This window comes from Natrix helvetica (assembly GCF_964273705.1).
Source record: "Natrix helvetica genome assembly, chromosome: 1".
NCBI lineage: Eukaryota > Metazoa > Chordata > Lepidosauria > Squamata > Natricidae > Natrix > Natrix helvetica.
In genome coordinates, this window is record NC_138548.1 from 259,118,681 (window position 1) to 259,140,436 (window position 21,756).

Genomic DNA, 21,756 nt, shown 5'->3' on the forward strand with positions numbered 1-21,756 from the left:
AGATACATTTGAGGAATTAACTTTTCATTTAAGCTATTTATTAGATCTGCTTTGACTCCTATATATCAAGCATTTCAATTTCTTAGCCTTTTTTCTGCTACTTTATTTAAATAAATCATTGTTGATCTTAATGTTATTAATGTTAGGTTCCCCCAAAGCATTATTTGCATCCCTTATTGTCTGCTTGTATTTCTTTTCTGCAGCCTCATACAGTATTCTTTGCAAAGCCATCTGAACATTTCTGTATTCGGATGAAAGCTCTCTTTTAATAGCTTTAATGATGCTGATCCTCTGAGGTTTCTTCAGCATGTGGGAGCTGAAAAACAGAGTTTGTCCAAAAGGAATATGGTTTTGCATGATGCTCAGACTTACTGTTTCAGTAGCAAAATAGAATATGTTTCTATGCTTTGAGTTCCCATATAATTCTGTGCAACAGATGCTGCACAATAGCCAACTGAATAGGTCAGTGATGGCGAACCTATGGCACGCGTGCCACAAGTGGCACACGGAGCCATTTGTCAGGGCACGCGAGGCGCTGCCCTGTTAGCTGGCCAGTGCGCATGCGCACGCTGGCCAGCTGAGTTCACCTTTTTAAAAGCTATTTTTCGCCTTCCCCAGGCTCCAAAGGCTTTATAGGAGCCTGAGGAGGGCGAAAAGAGCCTCCCCCCCCCCCGGAGGCTTTAGGGACCGTCCCTGAAGCCTTCGGAACGCTTAAAACCACCCTCCAAGCAAACCGGAAGTGACTTCCGGGTTGCTTGGAGGGTCGTTTTAAGCGTTCCGAAGGCTTCAGGGACCGTCCGGAAGCTTCCCTGACGCCTTCGGAGTGCTTAAAACCACCCTCTGAGCAAACCGGAAGTGACTTCCGGGTTGCTCGGAGGGTCGTTTTAAGTGTTCTGAAGGCTTCAGGGACCGTCCGAGGCTTCCCTCATGCCTTCGGAGCGCTTAAAACGACCCTCCGAGCAACCCGGAAGTCACTTCCGGTTTGCTCGGAGGGTGGTTTTAAGCGCTCCGAAGGCTTCAGGGACGGTCCCTGAAGCCTCCGGGGGGGTCGGGGGAGGCTCTTTTCGCCCTCCCCAGGCTCCTATAAAGCCCCTGGAGCCTGGGGAGGGCAAAAAAAGCATGTAAAAATGGGGGGGGTCGCGCATTGCATTATGGGTGTGGCACGCCTGCACTCAACCCCCCTGCGCTCCCCCCACTTGTGGCACGCGAGCCAAAAAAGGTTCGCCATCACTGGAATAGATGTATCTTTCAGAGGAACAGTCGTGTGTACCTCTGAACATTATGCTCTCTCCCCCCCCCCCCAAGTGGTTAAATAATACTAATAGAGTTTAGAGTTTTTATTTTCTTTATGCAAAAGATAAATAATTCCAACACTTTGCATGATTGGCTACTTTAGGGCTTGTGTATGTCTTTCTCCATTTGAACTAAATGTAAGACTCTTTGGCTTGGCTCACTGGAGCCAAACCTCTTGATTTGGAGGGAAAGTTAAATTATTGTGTTCTTTCCATTGCTGGTTGTGCAATCTGAAGTGGTAACTACCAAGTGTGTACTAGTGTTACAGTTACAGGGCGATTGTGCTATGGATGGAAGCTGTTCCTGTCTGGAACTTTCTGCAAAGGAGCCTGACAGCAGTACTTTGTAACTGCTGGCTTGAACGAAGCTCGAATCTATCTTATTCATTGAGGAAAGAAGCTTTCCTTTTTATATAAACAATTCAGATTGAGTTAATGGAGAGGATCAAGTGTTCCTCTTTGGAGTTGCAAGGCTGTCGGCTTTTGCTTCTCCAAATCTGTTCCCCAAATTAGGAAAAAGAAAGCGCATGTGGAAAAAAAATTACATGCCGTAGGGGGAAAAAGTGCATGTGAAAATATTTGAGGCATCAGAATCAAAATGGGGAGGGAAGAAAGGGAGTTCTGTAGATAGTCAGAAAGACCCTGACTATCTATCTGAAGGGAGAAATCCTGTAAATGATGTTAATTTATCTCCTCTTCTGATGCAAGTTCCCAGAGAAACCTTGAACAACTCAGTTAATATGTTTCTATATAAATATTTAAACCTGATTCTAAGTAGTTTCATTGTTTTAATTTCTACCCAGCAAGTCCCATAAATTGTAATGTCAGGGAAGAACTAATAGTTCTTTGCTATGTTTATTTATAGTTTATTCTATAGATGCCTAGGATCCCTTAGCTGAAAGCCATTACTGTTTGGCTGGCCAGCTTAGAAACTGCCTCGTAGATATTGGCTGTGTCAGGCATAGAAAAAAGCCACAAAATGATTTGTCTGGCTTTGACAATGGGAGGTATGAAGCCCCTACTTTAGTATAGATTTATGTGGGAACCAAGTCATTACAGTTTGTTCAACAAATAATAGTTTTAAAGCCCTGTTCTGGGATTATGTTGACTGTTGATTGCAGGGCCACCTTTAATTTGCTGTTTACTGCTGTAAACATGATACCCGTACTTTCAATGAATACCATTAATATCCAGGAAGTGCCTAGATTACACCAAGTTTCATTGGATTTTTTTTTTTAAAAACAACTCTGCTTGGCATTAATGCTATTTCTTCTTCTTTTAATTTTCTGCCAAGGCTCAAGTCTCGGAAACTATCTGAATATTTATACAGACAGAGATCTGCCATGCAACAACTCTTCTTTTTGTCTGAATTAATAGTAAATAGTAAACTATGGATAAATTAAAGACATGTGCACACTGTGTAAACATGTAAATCCGAAACGTGAAATTGAACTATTGGCCAAAGCAGATATGGTGCATTTTATTTATTAGATTTATTTGCTGTCCATCTCATTTTGATGCTATCTGAAGGCTTAAGTCACTGTCTATAAATATTTTAGAGTAAGCTTTTCTAGATGGTTATAAAGGACAGCGTTCCCTTCTTCAGTCTCTTAGATTGATACTAAGTGTAGCTAGCAATTGTCTTGTTTATTTTCTATTCAAAATCAAAAGCATTTTGGAAAGTTGGTAATGCATTGAACAGTTAAGGCATTTTCTTCATTCCAACAGTGGACTGCCTATCTGAACCAAAGATGTAAGTATTGAGATGGTCTGAAATTCCAAAAGGTTATCACAATTAATGTGCTGTTTTTAGTGAAATCATTCAATTCAGTAATTTTTAGTAGAATGCTAAAGAACTAGTATTGTTTTTAGCATTCAAATCATACAGCTTCATGGTGCTGTTAATGATAACTTTTAGACTTTTTTCTTCCTGTGAATGAGAGGAGATTTTAAGTAGCATTGCTCAAAACTAAATTTCTAGTATTGCGGCTGTTTTTTTTTTTTAAGAAGTGACTCATTGATCTCAGACCTTTTTTGAGTTGCCCTATACATCTAGGAATCAGGGACACGTTGGCTCAGTGGCTAAGATGCTGAGCTTGTCAATCAGAAGGGTCAGTTCGAATCCCTAGTGCCCCATAAAGCAGTGAGCTCCCATTACTTGTCCTAGCTTCTGCCAACCTAGCAGTTCGAAAGCATGTAAAAATGCAAGTAGAAAAATAGGAACCACCTTTGGTGGGAAGGTAACAGCATTCCGTGCGCCTTCGGCATTTAGTCATGCTGGCCACATGACCACGGAGACGTCTTCGGATAGCGCTGACTCTTCAGCTTTGAAACGATGAGCACTGCCCCCTAGAGTCGGGAACAACTAGCACATATGTGTGAGGGGAACCTTTACCTATACCTTTATACATCTAGATGGCAGCAATTTTGGGGACGTTAGTAGTAAATACCACAGAATTCAGTGAGAATAGTTTCCAAGAAAATTCACTCTTAAGTGGATTCTAAACAGAGACACTAGGATATATATTGATGTCATCTACATCAGGGCTATCAAACTTGTGGCCCGCAGCCCAGATGCATCACGTGCTGGCCACGCCCATTTAGCGAAGGGGGGAAAAGTCTTGATACATCTTGTGATGACGCAAGAGGGAAAATAAAGTTTGGTATTGCAAAGGTATGTCTATGCTGATACATAGAATGTTAGAACCATGAATCAAGATTCAGAATCAATGTCAAGGGAATTAGTAAACTTAAATGGAGTAAAATGAGTCACAGAGGAGCTTCTACTGAAAACAAAACAAAGTTACCATCATTATTTTAAAAGGGAATGTCAAAGACCGTGCTTGAAAACAATCCCAAAATGATGTAATAATGTCAGATCAAATTCAAGGCAAACCAATGAGTATTATGGAGACCCTAACCTATGTTCCAATAGCAGATAAACAGTTTGAAAAGTTGTAACAATTTGCAGCATCTTGTAGATACAACATTGGAGAAATGTATCTTACTAATTATAGGAGACTGGAATAATAAAGTCGGAAATAAAATAACATCTGAAATAATGAGAAAATGTTGCCTTACTTTATGGAATGAAGCAGGAAACAGATTAATAACAGTTCTGCCAAGCATATTAAAGGTTTATAGCAATTACATTTTTCAACTACCTAAAAGAGGACTCTACACGTGGGCATTTTCAAGATGGAGATTAACCAGAATGAAACTAACTGCATACTCTATAAGCAAAATGGAAAATCTTTTTTTGTCACACAAACAAGGCCAGGTACTGACCAATGTTCCCTCTAATTTTTTTTCAGTGTGGGCAGAAAAGTATAGTGTTTGAGCGGCACATTTTCATGCCTGAGCACCTGAATTTTTTTCACAGATGTCACCCAAGAGAACAACGAAATCAGTGTTATTTGAAACTCAAAGTTATGTTTATTCAAGGTACCCGCTTAATTAAAAGTGATATATAATATCAGTATCACTTAACAACGCTCCTGCTTAGCAACCAAAATGTTGGTTCAGAAACTCTGCCATTTGAAGTGTGCAAGTCTTAAAGCTGTGGACGTCAACTCCCAGAATTCCTCCTCCAGTCATATTGGCTCAGGAACTCTGGCATTGAAGTGTGCAAGTCTTAAAGTTGTCAAGTTACAAGACTTGACAGCTTTTAAGACTTGTGGACTTCAACTCCCAGAATTCCTCAAGTCATGTTGCTCTTTCGCCTTGGCGCCACTCTGGCTACCTCCGTTCAGACCTGGCAGCTGCGGCGACATCAGCCTGGATCTGCTCCATCTTTGGTTTTTTCACCGGGGGCAGGGCTGCTGCTGAAGATGCCGACGAGCCCCCACTGCCACCAGAATAACTGCTGCCACCTCCTTCTCCAACAGCACCACCGCATTTGCTGCCCGGTGCTGCAGCTGAGGTGAAGCCGCCAAAGCTCTCACCAGCACCCCCACCCGTGGCAGCAGTGGCGGTGCCTCCCCCTCCACTCGGAGCACCTGAACTGGGCCCCACGTTATCCCTGCCACCTCCTCCTCTGCCACTGTGCTTTTGAGGAGCCATGAAGCCTTATTTTTCCTGCTCCTGCCCCCTCCGCCGCCTTCCTACTGGCTCCCGCGATGGCGCCGCCGTCAGGTTCCTCCTCACCACCTCACCTTTGCCAGTGCTCCAGCACCCTTTTCCCCTCCCACGGTCGGTTCGCATCTGCTGTACAGATCCTGTCCCGCAGGAAAAAATAAGGCTTCATGGCTCCTCAAAAGCACAGCGGCAGAGGAGGAGGCAGCAGGGGTAATGTGGGGCCCAGCTCAGGTGTTCCGAGCGGAGGGGGAAGCATGGCCGCTGCTGCCATGGGCGGGGGCACTGGCAGGAGCTTTGGCGGCTTCACGTCAGCCGCAGCACCGGGCGGCAAATCCAGCAGTGCTGTTGGAGGAGGAGGAGGCGGCGGCAGCAGTTATTTCAGTGGCGGCGGGGGCTTTGGCGACTTCCCCGCACTTGCTTTGCAGAATACGGGGCAACTGACGGTAGTTTGAGCGGCGCAGCCGGCCCCTAGGAGGTCCTAGGAGACCGGCCGTGCCGCGTAAGCTCCTGCCACTGTCCCCATCCCCGCGCCCCTGCTAATCCTAACCAGGACAGAAAATCTGAGGCCCCTCAGCTTCCAGAGCCTGTGACATTAGAAATCACTGCGCGGCAGTTGGAAACTGCTGCGCGGTGCTTTTTTGCCACGTGCGCGGCCCACAGCCGCGCACCTTAGAGGGAACAGTGGTACTGACTGCAGTTCAGATTGTAACATTCTTGATTCAACATTACCACATAAATTCATAAAATAAATATCATGTAAACAATATCAGCAATATTCCACACGATTGCACTATGAGAGTAATAGGTTAAATGTATTAGAATTGATAAGTACTGTACAGTGCCTGAATAACTTTGGGCAGAAATTCAAAACATTACCCAGGTGAAGCAAATAAATATATCTTGAAATGCAAACTAGTTGTCTCTTGATATACTGAAAATACTGGCCCTCCCCAGAAAGTCTGAAAGGCAATAAAAACAGAGGAAAATTATTCCAAAATGCTGAGTTCTAGAGAAGAGCAAAAGGTAAGGTGATACAAGGAGCGCAAAAAACTGAGGATAACTGAATGTGAATAGATAGGATCTACTATATAACATGGTGATTAGTAGCATTATTTCCTGGACAACAGATATATTTAAGAAAAAGAGGAAAACATTTTATCAAGTCTGGACAATATTAAATATTAAAATATAGAAACATCACATTGACAATGAACATATGTATTGTCAAAATTACATTTTTTCCAGTTCTGACTATAGAGTGATGAAAGTTGGATCATTGCAAAGACTAAACAAGGAAAACTGAAACTGCCGCGGCTGTGGAAAATTGTTCAGAATATTTTGGTCTATACCAGTGGACAGCAACCCGCGGCTCTGGAGCCACATGTGGGTCTTATATCCCTCTGCTGCGGCTTCCTGACGCCAGTCAGCTCCACAATTGATAGGGATTTTGGTTAGGACAGGTAGAGGAAAAAGGATGCGGCGCTAGGAGGAGACTCTATGGTGGGGGAACCAGACTTCCGGTCAGCTCCAGAATTGATCAGGGGGCCTCTGGTTAGGATCTTTGTGGCTCTTTGAGTGTTTAAGGTTGCCAACCCCTGGTCTACACAAAGGACAAATAATAATAACAAACTTAAGACTTAGATATTTTGAATATGTAGTGGAAAGGCAAGATTCATTAGAGAAGATCATGATGCGGAGGGGGGGGGGACCAAAGACAACTCAATGTTATTAATTATATAAAGATAAATGTTACAAAAATTTTAAAAAGCAGTTATTGACAGATAGTCCTAGTGAAATGTTGTTCCTGGATCACAAAGAGTCAGGGGTCACTGAATAAGGACAACACAGATAACATGACTTCCCTCCAAGAAAATATACATTGATTTTGCTCAGTACATAATAAATTCCCAATCCTGAGAATTTTGTGGCGGCTTTTAAGTCAACAAGCAAATTAGGTGATACTTCTCAACGTATCTAAAAATCCATCAGGAAGTAATGCTATTAATCACCATTTATGTTAAATAGCAGGACCTGCTTGTTATCAAGAATCTTTCACTTTTTAAAAGAATAGCTTTTAGTTTCCTGTACACATCTGGCTGACAGATGATGCAAGAATCTTATTTGCCTTCTGTAGACTAGATTGTATCTAAATTTCAAATCCTCTGCACATGATCAGACTACGCACGCCCAAGGATTGTGGAATACACATAGGTTTATGAGGTTATGTTGTGATGAATTGTGAAATTAATACCAATCATGCTCTGTTTGGTCTGTAGCAGGTTTGATTTTACCATATAGTTTGAGGATTTATGGTGCTCATCTAATTAGATATAGTTAATCAATGTTGGATTAGTGCCCAGTTTAATAACTATAAGACAACTAAAAAAAGAAAATGACAGGGTATTTGGCATCTATAGTTTGCTGTTAAAATTATTCCAGTGTTTTGTCAAGGACAGATGCTGAATCTGGACATTATTTTGTTGCTAGACTTTGTTCTCCCTACGACTCCACCAGTAACAAAAAGCTACATATAAAAGACACAAACCACAGGCAGACTCAGATGACAACTTTGCTCCTATATTACGTAATTTATTTAATCAACAATACTTAATATTTTTGCCTTAATAGCACAGTTAGGTTGGTTTCTGCAAATCTGAGAAATAGCAATATCAAAAAACTTGATAGCTATTTGAGGTGAAACATACTTCAATTTTGGTACTTTTTGGACAACTAATGGCTACAGCAAGTGAAGCAATGTCATTATGATATTATACAGATAAGTAGGACTAGGATTTTTGGAGATTGTGATTTGGAAAAAAGAACCCTTTCATGTGTGATAAGCCTTTCTGCTGACCTCTTTTTGCTTCTACCAAAATTATGTTTGTATTTTGGGGCATTCAATTTCATAGCAGAATTTCTGCAGGCCACCAAAAAGTGGTCAGGGTTGGTCTATTTATCTTTATAGGAAAGGACGATTTCAACCAACTGAGCTATTGGGTATCGGCCATCCTACGGGGAGGGAGTGGGAAGAATTTCAGAAGGCAATTCAATTCTGAAGTTATATATACTTTGTCAAGAAATTCAATATTGTCATTACCTGAATTGAGGCCGCGGGTGCTTTTTTAAATTAAGTGCTACATATTCAGTAATTTACCAAAGCCAAGAAATTTGCATTATCACTTAACACTACCTTTTAAATAACTGCTGCAACTATTTTAACTAATTTTCATTGCCTGATTTGTTTGCTTTTATTTTCCTTTAATTTCGCTGCTTGTATCACTCTCCCAATCAGATATGTGTGTCTGTCTATCATCTATCTATCTATCTATCTATCTATCTATCTATCTATCTATCTATCTATCTATCATCTATCTATCTATCTATCTATCTATCATCTACCTACCTACCTACCTACCTACCTACCTACCTACCTACCTATCTTTTCATGGCTGCTTTTATTAATTTATTTTATCCAGACTCTGGTCCAGCCACGATAAATTAGATTTTACAAATGCAATGTTATTTTTGCTCTAACAGAATAATGCAAATACTTCTTTGGAAATATTTATGCAGTTCCTGCTTCTCATGTCCCAGGAGCCTCAAATTACTTCCTTAGTAACGGATTCAAGCTGTCTTTCTCTATGTCTAAATAGAAGAAAATGCAGTGTTTTTAAAACAGAGCAAAACGTAAAATGTAATTTGGCATAGGCACATTTACCTGATGCGAATACTTTTTAGATTACAAAGAGCCAGCTCCCAAATTCTATCTTTATAGCCACAGATCCATCTAAGTATAGTATATTAGGCTGCCTGCATATCTCAAAAATTCGTGACTAAAATATGATTCATTTTCTATCTACCGTGTTTCCCTGAAAATAAGACAGTGTCTTATTTTGTTTTGACCCCTGAAATAAGCAGGTGCAGGAGGCGGTGAGCATGGTCACTTCATGGTTGCTGCTGTGTTGCAATATTTTTGGGAAGGGCTTATTTTAGCACATGCACTCAAAAGCCCGACTGGGCTTATTATCCAGGGAGGTCTTATTTTCAGGGAAACAGGGTACACCAATGGTGGGTTGCTAACCAGTTTACTACCAGTTTGCTCATGCTTGCGTGTGCAACACTTCTGTGCATGCTCAGAAGCGTCCGGGTGGGTGGGCGGAGCCTTCTGCTGCCACTACCGGTTCGGTCGAACTGGACCGAACCAGGAGCAGTCCCCCTCTGGGGTATATGCTCTGTTTCCCGAACCTACTTACAACCAAATTTTACTGGTACATTAGATTTCATCTGAGGAAACCTACAAGACTCTGTACATATGTATATAATTTTGCAAGGACATGTGGATTCACACTGTGACATGTCTAAAATTGAGAGTTTCTGGTAACAATGGCTACTGTCTAGATTGGGTTCATACATGTTTATATTGTTAACCTACTTTGATAACCTTCCAGTAGTACATCCCAGTTTGAATCGTGAGACACCTTGCCGCCAAATCATTCTTGGGAGGGCATTATGTGTATGAATGTATGTTTTATAGGTAGTGCTCAACTTATGACTGTAATGGAGCCTGCCCATCATGATTGTAAGTCATGACGGTTGTAAGTCAGATCATCCATTATGAACTTTTTTGTGGTGATCACTAGGTGAAGACAGCCATCATAAAGCAAATGACACAGCTGTTAAGCGAACCAATGGTTCCTTTTGGGCTGGTTTGACCAAAAACCAGAAGTAAATGCTGATTTTCAGCAAAACCATTATAAAATGTGGTCACGTGGCATGCTGCAAACAGTTGTAAATGGGGGCTGGTTGCTCAGCATCTACCATGTGGACTCATGAGTGAGTGCACAGGTGGGGGCTGGATGTCAGAACTTCAAAACTGGGTCATAATTAACACCCAGAGAGATCCATCATAACAGTTACTAAAGAACCAGTTGTAAGTCAAGAACTACCTACATTTTGTTGCATCGGCTTGAAATTCTGGGGCCATGACAGTTTCATATAGCTGTAAAATAGAGAAAGGTGACCTGTAGTATTCCATATGTTTTTGAACTAGAATTGAAGAATTGAATTGCTATTGGGAGTTGCAATTCAGAAATGTAGGCTGTTTGACCTTGCAGTATAAACGTTTTCAGCCTCTTGCCTGGGCTCTGACTTGCTTTTCACAAAATGGAAGTGAAACCAGAAACTGATACCCTGTAACACTATATTGTTACAGGGAGGGGAGGGGGAGCAAAAAAGGGCTTCGTGTTGGGTGCTTGAGTAGCGAGAATGAGAGCTCATGTGTCTGCCAAGGCTCTTGTGTGCCTGTTTACTATTTCCATATTCATCTTGGATACAGAATATTTTCTGGAAGAACATAGAAGAACTGCTCGTACCTCTCAATGCTCAAAGCTTTGAATCCTTTCTGTGATGGAGGTGAGAGAAGCAATGGGATTCTTTTAGTGTTTGTGTGTGTGTGTGTATTTGTGTGTGTGAGACACACACACACACACACACACACACACACACAGAGGGAGATTCTTCTTTGAATACAAAGTGCCTCTGATTGCTACAACTGCCTGCTTTTGAATTTGAGAAGCTGTTCTGGTGGCTTCATTGCAAAACTAAGCTACAACTTTTCTGAATGGCTGTTGTTGTATAAGCAGGCAGTTTGCTATGGATACTCATTTCTTCTAATATGTTTGCTATATATTGGCTCTGACCTGCAATTGGCTAATGTTAACAATCTGTTAATCAGAGCTTTATTTTCATAAGTTGTCCATTCCTGCTACTCTTTGTGCTTTAGTAGCTGCAAGTGGATAATGTATTGGGTGGTGTGGGGAATCCACCCTTTTCCATTACACTTTAGGGACGCCACTTGGAACAAAACAGTATGATTACAGTCCTTGGTCTTTGGATTTGGATTTGTCTGTACACATATAGGAAATACTACTTTAGAATAGTACAAAATAATTAGAGACATGTTCTGTTTCAAAGATATGCTTTTATCGGTATTAATGAACAACAGAACAGAGCAAACCTGGAGGTATAACTTCGATATACTTGGTTATCATAATGGAATAAATCAGTTGGGAGGCCTGATTCCAACACTTAGCAAAAATTCATAAATTTTCAAACTAAATCAAAAGTAATGGATTAGAAAACTGAGCAAAAACCAAGTACCGTATATACTTGAGTATAAGCCGACTCGAGTATAAGCCGAGACCCCTAATTTTACCCCAAAAAACTGGGAAAAGTTATTGACTCGACTATAAGCCGAGGCTGGGAAATGCAGCAGCTCACGGTAAATTTCAAAAATAAAAATACAGGTAGATAACAATAAAATTGCTTTCATTGAGGCATGTGGAAAAGAGGGTCAACAAAAACAATATATTATCAGTATATTCAACAAAAACAATATATAACATTAAAGTATTAACAATACCTTTAAAATTGATAGAATGAAGCCCAGATCTCATGTGAATTTTTATTTTTCAGCTAGCATACATTTGGGTAGGTAAAGAAATAATGAGTTTGTAACTAATCAAATTAATCAAACTTACTGATTTTCAAAAGCCAAATTTTTGAATCATTTTTTGACTCAGAGAGGAGGTATTGAAGGGCGCTGTTGGGAAGCCATGGCATCGCTACGGCTCTTAAGGCTGCACCTGTCTGCGGGGAGCTGCCTCCTCTTCCTCCTTTGTTTCCAGTTCGGGGGAAGCCAGAAGAAGAAGGAGGTAGATCCCTCTTCACCTGCCCCATCTTTCCTTCTTCCCCGGGAGCACCGATAAGACCGGGCAATTGTGTCCCCCACCCTTCCCTCCACGCTGCTGGCGCCCTTGCTTTATTTGAGTGCATCGCTGCTGCTTTCCTTTCTCGTCCCCACTTATGCCATTCTGAGTCCTCGCTTTCCTTGCCCTGTGCGCGTTTTGTATTTTACGAGCGTCCTTCTGGTTCCGAATTGGTTCGCAGCCATTTCACACGAAGCCCCGAATTTTCTTTCGGCAGCCTCGGAGATTGCCATCTCCGAGGAAATGTTCCCTGGGGAGCCGAAGGAGAGTGGCGCTGCGCTCCGTCTGCCCACCGCTGCAACGCCACCGCGTCCTCCCGCTCCGCCTGGAGCGCCCCGGGAAGCCGGCGCCTTCCCGAAGCCCCCGGTGCGCCTCCCACCCCCGCGGCACCTGCTTCCCTTCAGTCGAGCCTTTTCCCGCTGCCCTTCGAGCTCCTCCTCAGGAGGAAGGCAGGAGCCCAGCATGGAGAGGGAAAAGGCTCGACTGAAGGGAAGAAGGTGCCGCGGGGGTGGGAGGCGCACCGGGGGCTTCGGGAAGGCGCCGGCTTCCCGGGGCGCTCCAGGCGGAGCGGGAGGACGCGGTGGCGTTGCAGCGGCGGGCAGACGGAGCGCAGCGCCGCCGGCTTCCCGGGGCGCTCCAGGTGGAGCGGGAGGACGCGGTGGCGTTGCAGCGGTGGGCAGACGGAGCGCAGCGCCGCTGGCTTCCCGGGTCGCTCCAGGCGGAGCGGGAGGACGCGGTGGCGTTGCAGCGGCGGGCAGACGGAGCGCAGCACCGCTCTCCTTCGGCTCCCACTGGGGCGGCACGGCGGGTCCGCTGGGAGGTAGGCGGTGCGCAGGAGGGGCCTGGGCGGGCCAGGGCCGGGGAGCTTAGTTCGCGGGCCGAGCCGGGCGTGGAAAGAGACGGCCACAGTCCGGCAAAGGGCGGCGCAGGGCGAGTCAGGGCGCCCCCCCCAGATTTTGCGCCCGGTGCGGCCGGCCCCCCCTGCACCCCCCACACAACGCCACTGGGTGAAGCCGCCAAAGCTCCCGCTGGCGTCCCTACCCATGGCAGCGGTGCCTCCCCCTCCGCTCGGAGCACCTGAGCTGGGCCCCGTGTTACCCCTGCCCCCTCCTTCTTCGCCGTGCTTTTGAGGAGCCATGAGGCCGTGGGAGCCAGTAGGAAGGTGGTGGAGGGGGTGGGAGAGATCCCGGAAGCACCTAAGCCTCGGTGTTCTTTTTTTTTTTTTGTTCACTGGAGTATAAGCCGAAGTGGATTTTTCAGCCCAAAAAGTGGGCTGAAAAATTCGGCTTATACTCAAGTATATACGGTACCTCTACAAATAAAAAAGACTGTTTGGAAATCTAGTTCATGTATACTATCTTTCAATAGCTAATTTAAGAATAGAAATCTTTCATAATTTGAAGAATGTTGATATATTTAATCATCTTTTCCTGAACAATAATTCCTTCTTATCTCTGGCTTCATATTATATTTTGTTGTACTATATTAAAAATACCAGTACCTGTAAAATGCTTTGTGGATTCAGGCTTATGACTCCTACAAAGAGGAGGAAGTGGCAAAGAAGATATCAGTGTTGTTCATAAATAAAATTAAGTTGGTTAGCTAGTAAGGTCAGCCAACATTTGTGGCTTCTTAATGAAAAATAGTTTGAAAAGCATGTCTTAAAATGTATTATATATGTCTTAGAATGGAGTGATCTGCTATTTTGAGAATGGAAACACGTTTGTGGAGTGCATTAATCAAAGCTGTTTCTTTGTGTGCAGATATCAGTAATTATCAATACTGTTTCTTAGATGTTACTGTCCAAAACTAGAATCTTATATTTTTGTCAATTCATGTACTGTACATTTTTTTAAAGCCAGACCTGCATTTCTCTCTAATCTTTTGTGTAATTAATTGAGGTAGGAAATACTTCTCATTGCATATATATTCTAAAATATTCCAATTTCATTTCCTTGATGACATTTGCAATTTCCCAATCTCTTCTCTTTCTTTGAAGGACTTATTCCAGTTATGATATTTTAAGTTATCTTTTGTAAATTAACATTTCAAAGGCTTCTGTTCTCCTGATTGCCACTGAGGTCATTGCCTGCTCTTTTACTTCATACAAAAGAAATGACAAGACATAACAGCATACAATTTGCTAAACAAGTTCCAATTTTAGGTCCCAACAGCAAACAAGCTGACTGATTTTTTTGAAAAGCTTCATCTGTTTAATCCTTACCCCTTGCTAAAAGAAGAACAAAGACTCTATTTAAATTCCCTCGGCTGCTGTTATTTAATTTGGATGTGATAGGAGGGAATTTAAGCAGGATGATTGAATGCAAATTAGTTTTCAACTAATTAGCAAATGCTTTAAAATTTGCCCACCACATTGAAACATTGGTATGATTTCCTTAACTTTGCTTTAATGTGCTGTTTAGAATCTTAGGGCATATCTAGATACTACTGAATATCTTGTTATCATTACCTTTAACTGGATGAAATCATAGGCATTATAGGCAACAATTTTTGAACCAAGGTACTTCAAATGAGCTGACTTACAGAATGTGTCCATGTGTCTGGGATCCATGACTCCCAAGGGATGAAATTTGGGAAAGTTGTGTCTGCTTCATTGCCACTGGTTGCTGCTGCCGCTGTTCGTGTGATGTTCATTTGCAACATCACTTTCCAAAAATGCAGCAGGTGTTCATATTTTCACAGATTACATTTGATTTCCAACACTTATATTAGGTCAGGAAGCAGACCTGGTAACATATCTTTAGATTTATTTTTACCTCATAGGTACTATCAATGCCGCTCAAGCGCAACAGTGATGTAAATTCCAAGCTGCTGCTGCAGCTGGGAACAGTGAAGGGCAGTGATGAAGCCTTCCTTGTTTCTCTCTTTGTTATCTCAGACTCCTCATGGCCTTAGCTATGTTTTGATAGCTAAACAACAGTTTCCCTGCCGCTGTGTCAAGCAGTTCCAAACCTCAGGTTGTTTTCCTTACTTCTTCTTTAGCAGAGCAGTAGTGCATGCTTAAGCTTGTTTTATTTTTTTATGAATTTTTAGACCACTTTTACTTCAGAAGACTAAGTGATTTACAAAGAGCCTTCTCGTGATTCTTTTCTCTGGGCTTCTGGCTCTTAGTTTAGATTGAGTGACTGAAGTATTTCTCCTTCTGTGGCTAAATCAGATTGCATTCAAGGGATGCCACCCATTAATGCTGAAAAGTCAGAGGTGCCCTTGGCAGAAGCCAGGCCTCTCTCTGGCCTAACAGAATTCAATACAGTATGTGTGCAGTCCTAGACATCTAAGGGCATCACAGACCTGTTATTGCTCAATCTTGGGTGGCTGAACGCCATTTCTCTCTCTGAGAAGTTGGACACGCACCACTCGGGGGTCGCGTAACTACTCGTACATGGGGAATAATTACAATCCCCTATCCTCATCATGAATGGGTTTCAATGGGTTACCCGGACCTGCTGGCATAGAGTATACACACACTGAGTTGGACAGTATGTCCATAGGTGTAAAAAAATTGCTAAACTGTTTTAAAAGAAATCCAGATCAGAATTCATATATTTTCCTGCCCTTTCTGTTAGAAAATTGATTGCAGCACTGAAAAAAATTGGCCACACAGTAATGGCAGGGTTTAATTAAATACAAAGTAGGATTGCAAAATTGAGTATGTCCACATGGCCCACTTTGTGAAACGGGTTTTCTCTAGAGAGGACAACACTTATATTAGGGTAGATTTATAGTCAAGAGAAATCACTACACTGATTGACAGGTTATTGTTACTCTTTGTCATAAAGTAGATTTCTCACAATACCTAGCAAGCAGGACTCCCAAGTATGATGGTTTCTTGACAACTACCTTATGTTCCCATTCACTTACCATATAAGATACCGACTATAAGATGCACTCCCCCCCCTAAAGTGTGTGGAAATGTGCATCTTCTAGAGCAGTGGTTCTTAACCTTTTTGAAAGAATCACCCCCTTGAGCCATTGAGGAAATTATCATCACCCCTCCCCCAACATAACCTCTCAATCGCAACACAGGAAAATAATTCTTCAATTTATGCAAACACGTTTTTTGTTTTCTTTAAAATTGTCATCAGGACATATCAATGCAAATAATTTATTTCAAGTCTTTTTCCCATATTTCAACTCTGTGAAAAATTCTGATGCCACCCATCACTTTACTCCCAAACTTCGTGATACATGTATTTCATTATTATCTTATTTATTCAAGACACTTAAACGCAATGACCACTGAAAACAAAATTCAATTGCAAGGAAATGAAATGCCCCCCCCAAAAACAGTAACATTTAATGATTTAATTACAAGTGAATTTTAAGACGCAAAAAGAAATATAAAAAGCGCATAAGAACAAACCGCAATGCAGGAACTAAGAATTTCAAGATTAAAACTCTGAAACTAAATTAAGATTCAAGGAAAATATATATTAATGCACACTGTAAAAAGGGTTAAAAAGACACAAAGAAAAATTTTACAGAAGGAAAGCAACAAAAATCAGAGCGACAAATTTAATGCCTTAAACTGAAGAATATATATATATATATATCTACACAAAAAGTTTACACAAAGAGCACAATAAAAATAATTGAAACCATAAAACCGAGAAAATATAATACCGAACTGGAGTGCACGCTAAAAAAGTACAATACAAAGAGACACACAAAATGTTTTACAGAGCACAACAAGAATTCAAAAACAAAGGCGAAAACTCAAACTGGAACGTGAAATCCAATGCAAGAAAATACAACGATAAGAGCTGAGACAATTATTAACGAAGATAATGTATGTACACAAAAAGCAAAAAAGGTCTCAGACACTGACTCACCATCCCATGGTCAGGCGGTTCCTCAAGGGGGCTTTTAACCTTAAACCTTCATGGGACTTGCACAGGGTGCTGGACGCCCTAACAGGCTCCCCCTTTGAACCGCTATGTACAGTATCCCTCAGGTTCTTGACACTCAAGGTGGCCTTCTTGGTGGCCATTACCTCAGCCAGGCAGATATTCGAGCTACAGGCATTGTCCACTAGGGAAGATCTATGTGTGTTCCACCAGGACAGAGTGGTCCTCCGGTTGGACCCCTCTTTCATACCCAAGGTGTGCTCCTGTTTCCATTGGTCGCAAGAACTCATATTGCCGAACTTCTGTCTGGACTCTTCTCACTCATTAGAGAAAAAGTGGCACACCTTGGATGTGAGGAGGGCCCTGAGGAGCTACCTCAAGAGGATCCGTCCGAGCAGGAAGTCAGAAGCTCTGTTCATGTCTTTCCAGCCCGGGTCTTTGGGGAACAAGGTGACATCTACCACTATAGGTAGATGGCTACGGACCTGTATTGCTACGGCCTACCAAGCAATATAGACACTGCAGACACTGGGGTCGATTACGGCACACTCCACACGAAGCGTGGCCACTTCAGTGGCCTGGGCCACTCAGGCCTCCTTGACGGAGATCTGTAGGGCAACTACATAGACTTCCCCCTCACCATTCATGAGGAACTACAAATTGGACTCCTTTGCCTCTGCGGAAGCGTCATTCGGAAATAGGGTATTACAAACAGTTCACAGGGTGGGGAAACAGCTCACCAAGCATAAGGTCGTGCATTTACAACATGTTTGGACCCTCCCAAGGGACGTTGGAGCTTTGGTACGTCCCATCCTGGATACTCCTCCCCTCACTATGGAGAAAGAGCGTTGGTACTTACCTGATACGCCTAGTCTCATAGTGGGGGAGGAGTATCCAGCCCCTCCCTCATATTGTCATGTTGTTGGGATCATTCACGGTTGTGAATCTGTTCTGTTAAATTTTAAATAAAGTTTTTGTTAGAACTATGACAAGGCTTAGAGTGGATGACACCTCGAGTCTGATAGAGTTCTTCATCGAAACGGGATTACCTGGCGATAGGGGCGTGGCTTAAAGAGCTTATCGGACTCAGTTCAATCAATGAGAGAATGAAGTCAACCCATCCTGGATACTCCTCCCCCACTATGAGAATAGGTGTATCAGGTAAGTACCAACACCCTTTTTCTTCTGAAACATTTCTTTTCTTGGATTTCACCATGTTTGGCCTACTGGGTGTTGAAAAGCTCAAGAAATCATGTTCCAGTTGGTGCCGCACATTGGCGGGTGTAATGCATATTTTGAGCAACAAGGAGCCGCAGCATAGGGATAAAAGAGCCACATGCAGCTCCAGAGCCGCAGATTGCTGACCCCTATTTTCCGGAGCGAGGGACAGGAGGCTCCAGTGAATTGTATTGTCACGCCCTTTTGGCCATGAGACTGGGATGAAGCTGAAGACACTCCTCTGTGCTCCACCCTTTCTTCTCCAGTTCATCTCAGTCCGGCTAAAAACAGGCCCATTTTTGGCCTGCAGAGTGCTTCTGGGAACCAAGAAGGCTGAAAAATACAGTATATGCTGTAAAGTTCTGATCTAATGATGGGAAGAATTTATTTTTATTTTTTCAATGATCTGTCCAACTTTGAACCTCTTTCTTTTCTATGCAAACAGGCTTAAATTTGGCATTTTGTTCCATAGGAAAATGACTTCACTACTTCTTTATTTTCGTTCGTTGAACAGAACTGTCCAAATATGACTCATTATGACATTTTTTGAAAGAAATATTTTCTAATGAGTCTCAAGATGAAAAGTGTCTTTACCAGAATAGCATAATTAAAGTTTTCAATCAATTTCCATCCCTACCCCAAGATCTCTTTCCTAGTCAGTCTCTCCTAAACTATTCACTATTACTATACGTGTGAATTTAGGCTTTTAAAAATTATTATTGCTATGTTATAATGTGCATCATTCAGTACTGTAAGCCTTATCTAGAGTTGGAAGGAACCATCAAGCTCTAATCTAAATTAAAGCACTCCTGATCCATTATTATTAAGCCTCTGCTTGAACACACCCAGCGGAAGAGAGTTGAGCATCTTATGCCTGATCCTCTTGTTTGGAGAAATCCATTTAAAGTTCTTCACCGTTCTTTTCCATCCTAAACCTCACTAAATAATTTGATAGTGTCAATAAATTTCATCAACTTTCTAGTCCTCCATAATTAGATAATGAAGGATGAGTTAAAATCAGTTAATTATCTTCCATTCTTTGTGGAGGAAGAGCTCTTTCTGTCACTCGCCATTCACAGTTGTAACTGCTGATAATTATTGGGTGTGCATCCTATGTTGCAGAATTCAAATTATTATATTTGAATAGAGTATCATATTGGGGATTGAATAACAGAGATTGCTATAATTTCTGTAAAACAATCAAAGGGAGTAATAAGCTACAAATGCAATCGAATCATGTACAAAAAAGCCGCTTTGCTGTTAGTTTTTCCTTGTTTTCCCCCTTCTCCATGAAGGCAGAACGAAAGAAACCAAACCCCCCTCATTCATGTTGTAATCACTAGTTGACAACAAGTTCCACAGATCACCTGCTCATAGGTACTATTCCAGGAACAATGTCTTGCATCAGAACATTTTTTTCCCAGACAGCCCTGTATTATACACTTTTTGTGCCTCATATAATTGTCTTACTTTTCCCCAAAGAAACCTAGGAATTGTAGTTTGGCAAGAGTGCTGATCTTTCATTTAGAAATGTATAATCTCATCTATCAGGATTCCCTAGAGAGGATGATGAAATGCCCAGAATCTCTAGTCTGGGAGGTAATACCAGGCATTGCAAGCTGTGATGCTTGCTTTCACTTAATGGATGTGCTTTTAATTCACGCACTAATCCCTGTTCCAACCTTCCATAGATGTAATTCCAGTTCCACTAAGTGGTACTAAATGCATCCCACTATAATCAGTTCCACTAAATGGGTGGGTTGAGTGGTGGGTTCAGATGGCCTAGTGGGAGATTTTCTCACTTCATGCTTATCTTATTGTAACATGGGCACAGCCTGCTTCATTAGCCTGTAATGTTGTAATGTGCCAGTTTAGTTCCTGATATTTTGGCGTGGGTTATTGGGAGGGATGAATCAACTGTATGACCAGTTCTCTTCTCCTACACAGTTGCAAATCTTTTGAAGGTCCCTTTGGACAAAAGGCAACAAATTCCCCTGATTCCCAGCATCTGAGTCAGTTTCTCTCACCTGGATTTTGTCCAAGACAAGAGTTGGAAAGAGGGGTGGAAGAAAGCACAGCCTGCTTCATTAACCTAAAATGAATTTGCTCAGGCAAATAACAATTTTTGGCTTTTCAAAATCAAGGCAGTTTTTGTTCAAGCACCATCTTTTCTCCCCCTCCCCCCCATTCTGCCTATGGACGGTAACAGAAACAATGTCTTCCTGCGAAGTTTCTCATAATCCTTACTAAACTCTAGTCACCTACACAAGGGGAGTTGCGGGCAGGAAATTGGATGACTTGGTTGCCATCACACCTTTGCTAAACTTCTAGATCCCACTGTGTTAGTAGGGCAGAACCTTCTCTATCCACTTGCCCTTCATCACATGGGATGGTTTTGGCTTTGATCTGCATCTCTGTGTTCTTTTCAGCACATACGGTAGTTTGGGTTACTTATGGCCCCATATGTTAGCACACCTGAATTATCCACAAAAAAGCAGGCTAAGAGGGAGCTTTTATAGAGGAGCCAGGTGGGTCAAACAGAGAGGTTCTTATGCTTCCTTGGCCCTGAGAATGGTTAATGGGGGAGCTGGCCTAGATTTGCAAATCCTGATACCGGGATTCAGCCACATATTGAAAATGTGCCAAGCTTCCAAGATCTATGACAAATGCTTTCCCCAAAGTTTCTCTGGAAAAGAATAAATGTATACTTCGGGTAGTGCTTCAGTCTGTTCTTTGTATGCCTGCAATACTTTAAAGGAGGAAAGAGAATTCAGATATAGAGAAAGAAATTGTCTATACCTATAGCAACCAAACATGAAAAACTACCAAGGCAGAAGATGGATGTAACATTTTGAGTTTGGTTTGTATTGCCCTGTAGCAATCTTTGAGAGTCTGCTGAACAAGGTTGGTCCTCTGAGAGAATCTAGACTGGTAGGCTAAATCTAATGGCCCCTGAAAAAGTGGATGTGTGCTAAGGTGAGAAAAGGGTCCCAGTTCCTCCATTTGTTGTTAACATATCAGCAACTCTAATCAGAATTCTGAGTAACAAATGATCAAATAAGCAGTGAGAATAAAAACTGTCACACCAAATAGCAGCTGGCTTTAACACTCTCCCTACCATCACAGCACCTGAGCTATGAATGGCAGGGGATTTTCTAGTAATTTTCCATACGTGAGTTAGAAATTCTGCTCCCTGTAGTGATGATTAGTGTGGCATGTAAGGATGGGATGGGGGTGCCTGGCAGGAGAGATATCTTGGGGGGGGGGAAATATCCTCTAGTTTCACATAAAAGTTTTTAAAAATTGGGTATATTTGAAAGTTTTGTTTTTGTAAACAAAATATTCATAGGAAAAGCCAAAGCAAGTGAAAGTGGATGGAGAGCTGCATTTTTGCTTATTTTTCACCACTGGAAAATAGAGGACCCATTTTTCCATTCCATTCTTTGCAATAGGAAAGTTACAGTTTCTGAATAGGAAGAATCCTGTAAAGAATGTATTTATCTGGGATCTTGAAGACAAAGATATTAGCGTAAT

The 21,756-nt window shown here is 42.1% G+C and overlaps 2 protein-coding genes across 2 annotated transcripts in view; one reads left to right on the forward strand and one right to left on the reverse strand.

The window, feature by feature from the left end:
- LOC309392950 (transitional endoplasmic reticulum ATPase-like) overlaps nucleotides 1-17,959 on the reverse strand; it is an 83,224-nt gene extending 65,265 nt beyond the window's left edge. Inside the window, exon 1 of the mRNA XM_081954618.1 lies at nucleotides 17,864-17,959. The gene's annotated coding sequence lies outside the window, so the exon portion shown is untranslated. The remainder of the gene's footprint in view (nucleotides 1-17,863) is intronic.
- PKN1 (protein kinase N1) overlaps nucleotides 1-21,756 on the forward strand; it is a gene marked incomplete at its 5' end in the record, with an annotated part of 92,991 nt that overhangs the window by 9,379 nt on the left and 61,856 nt on the right. The gene's annotated exons all lie outside the window — the stretch shown is intronic.